Raw genomic sequence first — 15,248 nt, 5'->3', positions numbered from 1 at the left:
AGTACTTTGTTCATGTTTCTTCAGTATCCAAGAAGTATCTATAAATTGAGTAACTAGAAACTCTGAAGAGGAGAAAATAAAGTTAATATTGTAAATTTATTCAAAATGGATATTGCTGATGTAAGTAACCCTATTTCTGACTTATGTGTTTTTTATTAACTAAAAATACTGTGTGAATTTTATTTAATAGATTCTTTTTTTTTAAATAGCTTTATCTTTGGTCAAAAATGAATATCCTTTCTCTATCTCATGCTGAAACCTTTTTAATAATGCAGAATTGCCAGCAACTTTTCTCCCTTTTAAATATTCGGTGCTAGCCTTCCTTGCCTGAAATTATATGAAAATATATGCCTGAACTTTGAGAAATAGAATAACTTAGTCTCAGGTTAGAATGGATCTTAAAAGCTGGATGACCCAATATAACATTCCATTCAGAAATCCTTTTCTCAGACCTCTGAGAGTTTGTCCTGCTTGAACCTCTGCCCCCCTTTTCAGTATAGAATATATTTGGAAGATTATGCGGATGAGAGAACTGAGGCATAGATAGGTTAAGTGACTGTGTCCAAGATCACTTGGGTAGTATGTAGCAAAGCCAGAAGGTGACCCATTCACCGTGAATCCAGAGCCTTGGCTTAAACTCTAAATCATTGGGCTTCCCTCCAACAAATCCTACTGCTGGACAACTCATTTTAAAGAAAGTTGCTTTTCACAATGCACTGAAATCTACTACCTCCTTATAACCCTGCCATCAAAACAAAAACAGAGGGACTTCCCTGGTGGTCCAGTGGTTAAGACTCTGTGCTCCCAACGCAGGGGGCCCAGGTTTGATCCCTGGTCAGGGAACTAGATCCCGATGCCGCATCCGAAGATCCCACGTGCTGCAACTAAAGACTCAGTGCAGCCAAATAAATAAATAAATATTGAAAAAAGATGAACATGTGATGCTCAAACATCTTAAAAAAAACAAATACTACCTTGTTCTCATGTGGAGCATGAGACAATACATCTTGTCTATACTTTTCCAAATGGCAACCCTTCAAATATCAGATTGAACTTAATGATTGGTGCCCTCCCTTACTCTTAAGTTTGATCTTTTTCAGGTTGAATGTATCTTCTCCTCCTAATTGTACCTGTTTTAGCACAGTTGTCATACCAACTGTGTTCCCTGCTGACTTTTTCTGGTTGTTGAATACTCATCCAGTTCCCTATCTATTGGATGAAAATCAGTTCTGGAACCCGTATTTAAGATACTGCCTTACCATGGAGCATTGGTTATATCTAATTTTGATTTGGACACACTACAGTTATTAACTGTATTCTCTTCTCTCCAATGCCACATCTCATCCTTGCTTGCATTGTGATCGCTGCCATTAAAAATGGGACTTCCCTGGTGGTACAGTGGTTAAGACTTCACCTTCCAGTGCAGGGGGATATGTGGGTTTGATCCCTGGATGGAGAGCTGGGATCCCACAGGCCTTGTGGCCAAAAAACTAAAACAGAAGCAATATTGTAACAAGTTCAATAAAGACTTTAAAAATGGTCCACATCAGGGCTTCCCTGGTGGCGCAGTGGTTGAGAGTCCGCCTGCCGATGCAGGGGACATGGGTTCGTGTCCGCAAAAAAAAAAAAAAAAAAAAAAGGTCCACATCAAAAAAAAAATTACAAAGTCTTGTGAACTATCCTTGAAGCAGATCTTTTTGTCTTAATATTTTAGTAAACAAAATACTGTATTAAAGTAGGTTAAAGTTGCAATGTGTGTATTTAATCCATCATTTCAATTTTAAGTTCCTTTTATGTTTTAAAATTTCCATACAGATTAGGGTTCCAATCTGATAAGTATGTCTTCACCTAGCAATATGATTACTGCATAATTATTGGAGTGTTTGGGGTAAGATAAAATCATAAATATTACTTGTATCCTTTCCCATTAATTATTAAGCACATGTCTATTTCAGGGAATTTAATCTATATGTTTGATTCATAGTCCCATAATTTTTCAAAATGTAATTTTGTAAGAGCCATCTAACATCAGTCATTTTTATGGTGAGTGTGTGTGTGTGTGTGTGTGTGTGTGTGTGTGTGCGCATTCCTAACATCAGAAGGTCATGTTTTGTTATGAGTAAACAAGTGCCTACATGTTAAACATGTCTTTTCTAAGACATAAACTTAGTTAACTAGTCTCTGCCATCTACCATTGGAAAAATGTATTTTCATGACAGATTGGGCTACCTCCTTAAAATAGACTGGCCAGATTCCCAAAATGTTAGGCACTGGGGTAGAATTTCCAGGAGCAGTAGTAGGTCTCTGATGATTCTTCATTGGCCCATAGATTAAGACAAGTCAATAAAAGACAGGATATAAACGAGCAGTTGACAAAATATTTGGAATAAGAATAGATTGTCTGGTACCTGAATACATTGTGAATATTATATATCGGGAACCGTACTTCAGGTGTGGACAATATTGGACCAGCATGCTGGGCTCCACGCTGTTGAAAGGGTCTTATACTTTAGGTGGCCTGACCTGCTTCAAGGGAACTATGAATAAAGGATAAATAATGGTTCTGCCAGTAGGTGGTAAAAAATAAAATAAAATAAAATAAACACTCTTTGTAGTCAGCAGGAAGACAGAAGCCACTGTGACTATTTTATTTTTTTGCGGTACGCGGGCCTCTCACTGTTGCGGCCTCTCCCATTGCGGAGCACAGGCTCCGGACGCGCAGGCTCAGCGGCCATGGCTCACGGGCCCAGCCGCCCCGCGGCATGTGGGATCTTCCCGGACCGGGGCACGAACCCGTGTCCCCTGCATTGGCAGGCGGACTCTCAACCACTGCGCCACCAGGGAAGCCCTCACTGTGATTATTTTAAAAAGGGGCATGTAATAAAATGCTTACACATTGACAATAATAAATTGCAAAAGAGCAACCTAGAGGTCAGGAGCAGGAAGAAGTTGCTGCTGCCCTTAGGCTGGAGGCAAAGGGACGAGACACGGTTACCAGGGGCACTGGATGTAAGCTGGAACCATGGGGGCCTGTCTGGTGGGAGGTGGAACCAGGTAAAAATGGAGCTGCTGCGTGAGACACCTGGCAAAGGAGAGAAAGAAGGGCAGAAAGTCAAACAGCAGAAGGTTGATAGGTGTTGAACCTTGCAGTTGGTTGATGAGGGTTTGTTTTATTAAAGTCTCTATTTTGAATATATAATTGTCTGTAATTAAATGTTTTTAAAAAGTAAATGAAAGAGAGAGAGAAATAGGAGACGCAGGGGCACACGCACCCTCCACATCATGCATGCTCCCACGCACAAGTTTACACTGAGCTCCAGACTCCTTCCGGTAGCTGAACTCACCTCAAAGCCGACTGCCAGAGGGGCCTGGGAAACTTGGCCCACAGGGGTCAGCAGAGAAGGAGATGGACAAAGGAAGGATCTAAGGCAAAGAGGCTGGCAGACCCTCACCCAAGACACATGAGGCAGTGACTCTCCTTCTGCACAAAGTTCTAGTCCTGGCTGGAATTTCTTGTTGCTGTTTATGACTTTCTCAGTCCCTCAAAAGGTACCCTCTGCCTATACCTAATTTTGTTGCTATCAAAGTGGGATTGGGGACGCACAGTGTAATTATTTGACCTAGCCTCTGCCACACTGAGCCTTTGGATACTGGCGTGTCCATATAACACACCAAGTTTTTTGCACACTTCTTGTGCACTTCCATTTACATGCATTCTACAGAGCTGGCTGCACAAGCACTGATAAATTTCAGACAAACTCCAGATTAGTTGGAATATTCGTGGTTTTAGTTTGAAGTCCTTACCTTGCATAGAGAGTGAGGAATTGGGCAAGGAATGATGATAATGAAAACTTGGGCTATTACGTAGTAATGCTCTTCAGCACATGTTTAATGCATTTAGTTGATAAAGAAAAACCATACTCAAGTTTTTATATGTTCAGGTGCAAAGACCAAAAAGAATTAAAACATAACAAAATGGGAGTATGCTAGCTATGTAATTATTTGAATTAATATATAAAATATTGGAATCCATCTGTACTGATTTTATAATAATAAGTGGGTACTTGGTTCTCAAAAATCTTTAACTCTGAAAAAAGTGAGGTTTAATACTAGAAATAACACTTTTTTAACCAAGAAAAATATGAAGTGTCTTCTAGGGCCATCCTATATGGTTGTGCAGGTAGCATATTTTCTGAATTGTCCACCTAAGGGGCATCTTCTCTTATTCACACAAAGGCACTTTATATGCCAGTGACGGCCCTGATCTCCCGACACTGATATTATCAGGGGGAAGTATTGCCAGGAGAAATTTCACAGCCTTCTCTAAAGAATGAGTTTGACTTCTAGTATCCACTTAGGGATTCTGAGAGGCCCCTGTGAAGAGTATCTTGGCTTTGAACAGGGCAGAGCTACCTGCTGGTTTTAGATTTTCAGGTTTGCCTATTTGCATTTAGGCCAAGAATACTTTTATTTATCTTTACTACTTTCTTGTTCATGCTGGCTAGACCTCTGTGTAATAGTAAAACCTTTAATTATATTAAGATCAAGATGGGGATCACAAAGTGTGTTTCTCTTCTCAAATGATCATTAAGACTACAACATGGTCTCAGTGGACATGTACTAATGTATCTTCGTACTAATATACAAATTAGTATTTGCATATTTTACAAAATTTAAAGTATTTTAATAACTTAGTTTTAAAAACTGATATGAGTCCTGAATTTACATTTTTAAAATACAATTTGACTTATTTATACAAAGGCAAAGCCACCAACACATTGGGGAAGAGATTTTCAATCAGGTCGAAGTGGATGCGTTTTCAAGAGCGGGTGGCAGTACTGGGCAGTGAAGTGGCAGGTGCTGGCATCAGACTGGGTCAAAGCTCAGGTCTAGCACAGCTTTAAGTTAACTGGTCCAGTTTCCTAACCTCCGTGGGCCTTGTGCTATGAAATGTACCAACCCGTAGAGGTTTCTGTGAAGATCCTAGGGTAATGGATCTTAAAACAGTGTCTGGTAGAGTGCACCAAAAAAACCTCATATTAAAGTTAATTTTTCATTAAAAAATACCAACTTTTTCTTGAGCTATCATTCATTTTCATGTTCAGCATTCTTTCCCCTAGACTTTCTCACCCCTGTTCCCTCTTTCCTTGTTAGCTCCCATCTCTCTCTATCCTTATGCCCAATACTATTCTTGAATTGCTCTGAGATAAGGGTTTTTGGTATTAAACACCTGGGTATGTAGATGTTTTGTGAGATGCTTTTTATTTCTCCTCAGTATATTCCTCATTTACTCCTTTTCCTCATGTCCCTAAAAATATCCTACTTACTGATCATGTATATTTCCTTTGTCTGAGGCAGATGATTCTAGAAAACAGCAACATGGCACAGTGCAGTGGAATTGAGATGCGGCTGTGTGTCTCTGTAGCACCTCCCAGTTTAAAACTTCTTTGAATCTCTGAAATGGAAAAATCAGAAATCTGAATAGGTGATGCATTTGCAATCACATAGGAACACAGTTTTCCCCAGACCTCTTTTTTTGGGGTGTGTGTATGTGTATGTGTGTGTGTGTGTTGATTCAACATGTGTGTATTTTCTATTTTCCCCCATCTGGCATCTGCTTTAGCACCAGCCTAGCTAGCTGTTCTGTGTCAAGAGGGCTTTAGCCTTTTCACTATGAAAGAGAAAGAAATGAAATAATAAAAAAAAGAAAATTCTTCCACCATCTCCCCCCCTCACTTTTTGTTTAGTTGTTTCTAAGCAAGTTTCTTGCCATTTACCTTTGCATTTGCATGGCTTATTGATCGGCAATTTTAAAATTGTTTATTGTGCTCTTTTGTTTGACTGTTCAAGAGCTAAAACAAAAGCGAGCAGGCCCTGTGAGGTACACATTTGCATGCGGTGAGCGTTACCCGAGGAAAAGTAATTGCTAATGCATATTTATGTGGCACAAATTTGCCATTTGTTTATGCATAAAATTATCAATAGTGCAGGGCGGCCCAGCCGTAGAAAATGGTGACCTTTTTAGCTTAATAAATAGAAATCAGCTGTTATTGTGAAGAGATCAGCCATTTATTCTGTGTTGAGGGACATTGCCGGGAAAATGCAGATTGGGGTTGGCAATATCATTAAATGGAAGGCCAATGACCCTTTCGGTAGAGTCTATTATACTTTATCTAATAGGGGATAAATGACTCTGGTTGGCAAATGGAATAAAGAACAACAGTTTTTCTTTTTTGTTTTGTAGTTTTAATAACTCTGCGGATTTTAAGCCATAAAACTGAACAAGCAACATCATACTGACCTGTTGCTAGAGTTCTCGCAGAAAAATCTGTTTTAAAGTTGCTTTCCCTTATTCATTATTCTCTATTTCAGTCTGTACCCATTGAAACAAAAAGTGAGTCAAATGATATTTTTTTCCAGGAAAATAGGTCTTCCTTTAGTTTATAGCTTTCTTTTTCTTTTTCTTCTTTTTTAGCCGTACTTTTATCTTTTCATTGCAGGTATTTTTGCATTTTACAGCGTTGCTCTACCTTTGATATCTTAAAAATATTAAAGATAGAAGATACTCTCAGAATGAAGTTAGGAATAGATTGTAAACTGAAGTTTCCTTTTTAAAACTAAGCATAATACTTTCAAAGTGATAAGAATGGCCTCTGAGGTAAGTATGTGGGTCCTTTGGATTAATAAAAATAGTATATAAATATCAAACCTTCTCATCAGCATATTTTCTTTTCTTTTCTTTTCTTTTTTTTGGCTGCACCGTGCAGCTTGCCGGGATCTTAGTTCTCTGACCAGGGATTGAATCCCGGGCCACAGCAGTGAAAGCGCTGAGTCGTAACCACTGGACCGCCAGGGAATTCTCAGCGTATTTTCTTAATATGCAAAAAACCGACGGATAGCCATTGTATCTTTTTTGGTTGTTTCACTGAGATGAAGTGCCCTCAGTCTCCTCAGAGCTCGCCTGTGACTGTGGTTTAATGTGGTGTGATCTCATACTACATTAATTTGGCTAGTGTTTCTTTGGTATGCTAGTGAGCGTTTCTGTCTTTTAGGGTTTTTTATTGAGCTTCTTCAATCATTATAGAATTCACTATTAAGCGGAATTTGTTTTTTCAATATTGTAAGGTAATATTTGATGCACTGAAAATTTTATGTAAGTTATGAAATAAGATAATAAAACAGAGACATGTAAATCCACCCTCAGAACATGGCAAAGCTATTGGAAGCTACCTGCATGCTCCTTTCTGATTGTGTATCTTAACAGGAGTGCACTGCAACAGGTTTAAAGTTTCTGCAGTGGTGGATTTGCAGCCACCAGTCTTTCCCTCATGCTGCACTTGAGTACAACAGTGCATTCTGCAGCATGTCACCAGAGTGACTGAGTAACCTTTTACTGGCAGAAATGGGTCTGTTGTTCCTTTTTAAAGTAGAGGGTGTAAATAGAATTCAGACACTAGGGTACATTAGTCCAAAAAATGAATATATTTTTTGTGTCATTTATAAGGTATTGATTTTAGGTCCATTAGATTCACAGTCCCTAGTGGTAGAAAAAACAATGATTTAATGGGTACATTGGAATTCCAGAAGGAAGAGCAGCAGTGATTAACCCCTTCTGCCTCAGCTCCCTGCCCCAGTTATATAATATTGTCAAGAAGCTAAGGACTCTGGGGGAAAGGGACAATTTATCATCTGTCTTCCCTGCACTTTACAAGGAATCACAAAACAAATTTCAGCTGGATTATTACTATGTCTCTGAATGTGATAGAACATTTCACTCTCCGTTGATAAGATATGCCAAAATTATTTTTATAAGGTAGTTTTTAAGTTGATGAATACAGTTTATTTTTACAAAACCCAGAGCATATTTATTTAGAGAGTCTTAGTAATTTAAGATACTGTTTAGGCGATGTGAAGGAATAAAGCTTAGATTTCTTTATTTAAATAAAAAGGTCTCTTTCTCAACTCTAAGAAAGGAAAGATCATACTGGTGTCATGTCAGTTACACCCTTTCTTAGACAAGTCTTAGGTAATATTAGTGAGAATGGCCACTATAATTTTTAAAGTAGAGTGTTTCCTATTCCATAAATACATGGAGAATTATTGGTGTATATAAACCTCTTTTCTGAGAAGAAGATGACCAAGATATCATTTCACTTCTATACTATTCAATTTGGATGTAGAGCACTCATAATAATTCCAGTCAATTTCATCCAACTAATGTTACTACCACCTGGAAGAATTGCCTCTTAGGCTGCTTTAGCAGTTACCTCTTCATTATTATATCCAAAAAAAAAACACCCTAATTACAATATAGGTATGACATTTTTAAAAATTCCAACTATCATTCCAATCTTCTGACATACTGTTATGCTATGATTGAAGAAAAATATGCCAACTGAAATCTGATTAGCTTAAAACTTGACCTGACATAAAGATTATGGTATCAACAAACACTTTTTAGTATTTCATATTTTAATTCAGTTTTTCAAGTTCTGTGACAAAAATATAAAAATACAGGCTCCCTCTTGTGGGTAAAATTACCACCTGTGTATTTCTGTGTTGCCTACATATAGGATATGGCAAATTTTTTTCTGTTTCATTTTAAGTAAATTCTACCATGGTAGTCTCTTTACAGTTGGTCGGATGTGACATTTCACTTAATTGAAAAAAGTGAAGTTTGGGGTACTTTTTAGTAAAAATTTTTAATGAAAATAAACAAGTTTTTTAAAGAATTGGCAGACCATGTGCAGACAACCTTTATTTTATTGCAGCAGCATAATTTTTTTTAACTTTTAATTTTATATTGGAGTATAGTTGATTAACAATGTTGTGATAGTTTCAGGTGTGCAGCAAAATGATTCAGTTATACATATAATGTATCCTTTTTCAAATTCTTTTCCCATTTAGGTTGTTACATAATATTGAGCAGAGTTCCCTGTGTTATACAGTAGGTCCCTGTTTGTTATCCATTTTAATTTTTTTTTTTTTTTTTTTTTTTTTTTTTGCGGTACGCGGGCCTCTCGCTGCTGTGGCCTCTCCCGTTGCGGAGCACAGGCTCCGAACGCGCAGGCTCAGCGGCCGTGGCTCACGGGCCCAGCCGCTCCACGGCATGTGCGATCTTCCTGGACCGGGGCACGAACCCGTGTCCCCTACATCGGCAGGCGGACTCTCAACCACTGCACCACCAGGGAAGCCCCTGGTTATCCATTTTAGATATAGCAGTGTGTACCTGTCAGTCCCAAACTCCCCATCTCTTCCCCCCATCCTCCCCCGCTCCCTGTAACCATAAGTTGGTTCTCTAAGTCTGTGAGTCTGTTTCAGTTTTGTAAATAACTTCATGTGTATCATTTCTTTTTAGATTCCTCATATAAGTGATATCATACGATATTTCTCTTTCGCTGTCTGACTTACTTCACTCAGTGTGACAATCTCTAGGTCCATCCATATTGCTGCAAATGGCTTTATTTCATTCTTTTTAATGGCTGAGTAATATTCCATTGTATATATGTACCATATCTTCTTTATTGATTCCTCTGTTGATGGACATTTAGGTTGCTTCCATGTCTTGGCTATTATAAACGGGCAGCGGCATAATTTCTGATGTTGAAAATTTGTAATAACTTTTCTCATTTTGAAGTACTTTCCAATGGAGTAATTAGTGAATTGTTGAAATAATGTGGCATCTTCTCTGTCAATGTGGTGACTTTTAGATTTCTGTGCTTATTAACAAAAGATCTGATATTGGAATGAAGTGAAATCCCCCCTACCAATCATGGTACAGGTGGATAACAATATGGTAATAAAACTACCCTAATACCACAAACCTTGTGACCAAAATGGTGAAATATCAATGGCATAATAAGAATGAAACTGAAGAATTACTCAATTCTTCATAAATTGAACTGATTGTGAAGAGACTGAGCTGGCAACAATGCTTTGGCTGCCACCATGTACTGATTCCCTGCTTTCAAAAGTCTGATTCTTGGGAATTTCAACTGATTGCCAGAGGCCATTTTTGTCCAGTCTAAGGAACTGTTAACAAAGCCAGAGTTCTAGTCACTCCTGAAAGTGTCTAGGACAATAGTTTTGAAGCTGGGCTGGGAGATATATAGAGATATATAGCAAGGAATGTCAATGTAGAGATAGTTGGATGACTCCCACTAAACAGTTACTGTGTTGATCGTTGCTGTCATACATTTGAATGGAATCAAGGAAAGGGCTATGAGGACACCTGAAAATCTTTCATAACTCAATCCAAGAAAGAAGAATTTACCTTAATGTTGCCAGTCCTAAAGTATATTCAGGTTGTTTATATCAAAATTATACAAAATGAACAACTTATGTGGTGATTAACAAATATGTATGTATGCATATAACATAACATATATATATGTTTTTAGATTAATTCTGGTGGTATTATAATGTCAAATTAATGCCTTTTTTCAATAAATAATAACTTTATTATATCTATATCAATTTATATGTATATAAATGTATTTTGAAAACCATAGACATCTCCTGTTTCCCAAGAGCCATATCTTTATATATTTACTAAAAAGGAACAGTACACTGTTAATGGTCTACTTTTATTTTTTCTAGATTCCTCTTGCTGATGACACGAGTCCTGTTTGAATCTACTTATAAGATTCTGAAGCCTGAACAGAGAATTTTGGCACTGCACTGGGTAGGAAAAAGATATATTCATAAAACACATGATACACACCTTTGAAAAGATTGATTACTTTAAAAATGGAGGTTTATGTGCCTTCTCTTATTTTCAACTTATAAGTAAAGTATATGACATATGCATATAGAGCTATAATACATAGTCTTTTATGTTCAGATGACAACTGTATTTGTAATTATAATTTTCAACCTCATTATGAAGGTAATGTTTCTAAACTGGCAGATGAAAGCAACATTTCTTTTCTTTTCTTTCCTTAATGAGATACACATTTCTTAAAGTTGCAGAAGCTTTTTTTCTTCATTGAAAAATGTTTTTTTAAAAACATTTGTTGCTACTTTTCTATTATTGCTGAACAAGAAATATTCTGGGTCACAATGAGTAGGTCACACATTTTATAAAAATTTCCATGGGCTATTCAGTATTTCAGGGTATGTTTTTGTAAACACATACAAAAATACAATTTTGCTGAGGCCAAACAGATATTTTCCCAATTTGCTTGGCAGAAAAATTTAGTGGGCATCTACCTATGTGTGCATTTGTGAAATGCCTGTAAAAGTTATACTCTTGGGACCAGGAACAAAGTTTGACCACAGACCTAAAGTTGAAAATCCTTTTATCGTCCCGTGACTGTCATGTGGGTGAGAGCAGAAAAGGTTGAAGGAAAGGGATCCTATTGTTCAGAGGTTTGTCACTAGTAAAATGAAAAATGAATTATCTTTCTGTTTAGTCCTAAAGAGAATAGTGAAAAAGTGGTATTCTTGCAGAGTAAACTAAAATTTATTTATTTACTAATCCACTCTAAAAGTCATATGACTTACGCTTCTAGAACTTTAAGATACAAGTTTATTTGTGAAAACTCTTAGGTTCAGTGGTAGTTTTTATCGTCTTTAAAGACCGAATTGTTTTTAAATCCTAAAAAAATATTTAAAAAATATTTATAAACAAGACTTTATGTATTCACAGATGAATGAATCAAAGTAATATGGAAGAAAGCATTGTAATGGTTTTTAATGATAACAGAACTGGAATAAGTCACGAATTATTGCAAATATGAAACTTTTATAGTTTTACAAGTAAAAGCACAAGTATAAATAAAATTAAAAGGCAAATGGAAAACTGGGACTACTTCTAACAAATACAGCAAACATCACATGTATAGCTGTTATTATAAGAAAGGCACTAACATTTTAATTTAAAAGATAACAAGATATAAGAACAAATAATTAATAAAGCATGCAATTCTAATGCAAAATGCTAGTAAAAGAAATCCAAAGTTATGCTCCACTTAACAATCTAACTAGTAAAAAGTAGCTTCGAATAATAATGTTGTAACAAGAATGAGGGGAGTTGGGTGTTTTCAGTAATGTTGGAAATAAATTATATTTATTCAACCATAAAGTGATTTGACCATCTCTGTTAAGAGCCTTAAATGTTTCCAAGGCATTCTATGCAACATTTTCACTCTATTAGTTTGGAAAAGGTTTGGTTGCAAGCAATCCAAATTGTTTTAAAAAGGTAGAACTTTATATTTTCTTATGTGAAGTCTCTGTAGGCAGTTAAGAGCTGATTGGGTGGTTCCACAGTCAATAGGGACCCAGATCTTTCATCTTTGGCTCTGTTTCTCTGAACATGTGACTCTTACCTAGTGTTTTGGAATATCCAGTATTGGTATTCCAGCAATCATGTCCATATTCTAGCAAGAGGAAGGAAATATTTCTAGAAGATTCATGCTCTCTCCCTTTAAGGACATCTTTTGAAAAGTGTCCATACCCCTTCCACTTACATTCCATTGGCTAGAACATAGTTTCATGATCATGCCACACTTAAAAAGAGCTTGGAAGATGTAGCTTTTATTCTGGAAGATAAATTTGGGGGAGTTATTACTGTGGAAGAATAAGAGACTAGATATTAGGGCTTAACTAACAGTATCTGGCAATTTCACTTCCAAGAATCTAACTTAATGAAATAATTAAAGGAGACAAAATTTATGTAAATATGATCATTTTCATATGTTTATAATCAGAATAATTTGAGATTGACTAAATTGTTCAGCAATAAAGCAACAGTTGGATAAATCTGAATATATTCATCTTATACAGTCAATAAAATATTTAAAAATTTTTTGAAAGACATTTGAAATTATGCATGATGCGATGTTAAATGAAACAAGTCAGAATCCACACTAAAGATACAGTGTATCTCCAAATGTGTGTGTGTACACACATATGTGTGTGCACACACACATATTCAAGTGGACATATATATTACAAATACATAAAAAGTTAGCAGAAAAATAGCTGAAAGTAAATACATTAAATATTATTAGCTCTGGATTATGGAATCATGAGCAACTTTAATTTTCTTTACAGTTTACACATTTTTAAACAAGTATAACTTAGTACTAAAATTATAGAAATGTAAAACGTATGGGATTCACATGGCGGGGGGAAGAGTAAGCTGGGAAGAAGTGAGAGATTGGCATGGACTTATATATACTACCAAATGTAAAATAGATAGCTAGTGCGAAGCAGCCGCACTAGCTCGGTGCTCGAGATCAGCTCGGTGCTTTGTGACCACCTAGAGGGTTGGGATAGGGAGGGTGGGAGGAAGGTGCAAGAGGGAGGAGATATGGGGATATATGTATATGTATAGTTGATTCACTTTGTTATACAGCAGAAACGAACACACCATTTATACCCCAATAAAGATGTAAAAAAAAAAAAAAAAAGTACAGGATTCCAAAAGGTTACATAAGTTGCTTAGTGCCTCTGTTTAAAATACTATATGTGTGTCTATTCAAGAAGAGATGAAATTGCTTATCACTCATCCTTTCTGACTGCTTTTTCTGAAGTCAGGTTGCAGTAAGCTTCTCAGTAGAGCCATACAGCCACTCAGAAATCTTGATCATATTGCATCCTGGCTACCTTTTTAGGTTAGGGCAGATTGAGATACAGTTCGGTGGCATTTGACAAGCATGTGAATGTTGCTGTTAATCATGCAGATTTCAAAGGCAAAGAGCAAAACTTTGAAGACTTCTTCCTTGTGTATAAGTGAAAGAGGTTGAGTGCTGCAGTTCTGGATTAAGAATGTTTTCTTTCTTTTTTTCAAGGATTTTTTTACAGTATTTTGTTGCTTTAGAATATTAAAGGAGTGAGAATTTATCTCGGAGCTAAGTGAAAAGTCACAATTAGATAGCAATCTATGAGAAATTCTTGGCAGAAATTAGAATGAGAGTGTTTTTTCCCTCTGAACCTAAGCTGACTCCACTCTTTGGAACTTGTAAGGGAAGCATAATGTTGAAAGGCATCAACTTTGGAGACACACTGTTTAGGTCAATTTCTGACTCGACCATTTAGGACTATCTACTGTTGGGTACATCTCTTAACCACGGATTCCACACATGTAAAATGTAAATAATGATGGAAAATAGTTGGATAAATTGTATTATGCAAATACCACATGGACACTGGTGTAACTACACTGAGTAAACAAAATAGACTTTAAAGCCCAAACCATTACTGGAGATAAAGTTACTTTAAAACTGATTGAATTTTCAATTCAATAGGCAGATAGAATAATACTAAATCTAAATGTCCCTAATAACATAACCACAAAATAGATTAAGGAAAATTTGACAGACTAGCAAGGAGAAATAAACGATCCACAATGGCAGTGAAACTAACTTAATAATTAATGAAATAAAATAGAAAAGAATCGGTAAAGGGGGTAGAGTTGAAAGATAAGATTAAGAAACTTGACCTGTAGACATATATAAAAACCTTGCATACAACTGCAAAATTCACATTATTTTGAAGAACACTGGGAACAGTTACAAAAATTCACCATATCCTGAGTCATAAATTAGGTCTCAACTAATTTCAAAGAATTTGAATCATAGCAGTGAAATTAAGCTGCCAATGAATAACAGAAGTATGGCTAGAAAAAAGTTTCAAAATTAAAAAGTCACAATAGTAATTATAAATGTTTTAGATTAAATAAAAATGAACATCTTACATATAACAATTATAGAATACCTATAAGAAACATTTGCTGGGAAAGTTATACCTTAAATGTATTGGAAAAAAGAAAGAGTGAAAATTAATAAGCCAAGAATTTATTTCAAAAACAACAACAAGATAAACTCAAAGTAGTAAAAGGGAGAAACGAATTAAAGTGCAAAATTAATGAAGTGAGAAACAAATGTATGAAGAAGAGAAGCAAGAAAGCCAAAAATTGTTGCAAAAGATGAGGAAATTTTCCAATCCTCTGATGAGACTGAACAAGAAAGTAAGTGACAAGAGGCAAATAACGAATATCAGAAATGACAAAGTGACATCACAACAGATGTGCAGATGTTAAACAGCTAATAATGAGTATCATGAACTTTACATTACCAAGTTTATGTTGGGAAATATGAAGAGTTAGATCAATGGTCAGATTCCTAGAAAAATATGTCAGTGGTCAAAATATTCCTAAAAAATATATAACTTAGCAGTATTTACTCAAAAAGAAATAGGGAACCTGAATAGTTCTATAAACATTAAGGAAATTTAATTTGTTA

The 15,248-nt window shown here is 36.1% G+C and overlaps 1 protein-coding gene and 1 non-coding gene across 9 annotated transcripts in view; both read left to right on the top strand.

Moving 5' to 3' along the window:
* The window catches only part of SOX5 (SRY-box transcription factor 5), a 989,998-nt gene that overhangs the window by 254,372 nt on the left and 720,378 nt on the right, over positions 1 to 15,248 (top strand). For all 8 annotated transcript variants that reach the window (XM_060024445.2, XM_060024443.2, XM_060024448.2 and 5 more), the window contains one exon: positions 10,600 to 10,684. The gene's annotated coding sequence lies outside the window, so the exon portion shown is untranslated. The remainder of the gene's footprint in view (positions 1 to 10,599; positions 10,685 to 15,248) is intronic.
* Positions 771 to 843, top strand: TRNAG-CCC (transfer RNA glycine (anticodon CCC)). Its single transcript has one exon. It is a non-coding gene; the product is annotated as a tRNA-Gly (tRNA).

The sequence above is a fragment of the Delphinus delphis genome, chromosome 11 (genome assembly GCF_949987515.2).
Source record: "Delphinus delphis chromosome 11, mDelDel1.2, whole genome shotgun sequence".
NCBI lineage: Eukaryota > Metazoa > Chordata > Mammalia > Artiodactyla > Delphinidae > Delphinus > Delphinus delphis.
The sequence above is the reverse complement of the archived record's forward strand: the minus strand, read 5'-3'. Positions and strand labels throughout refer to the sequence as shown.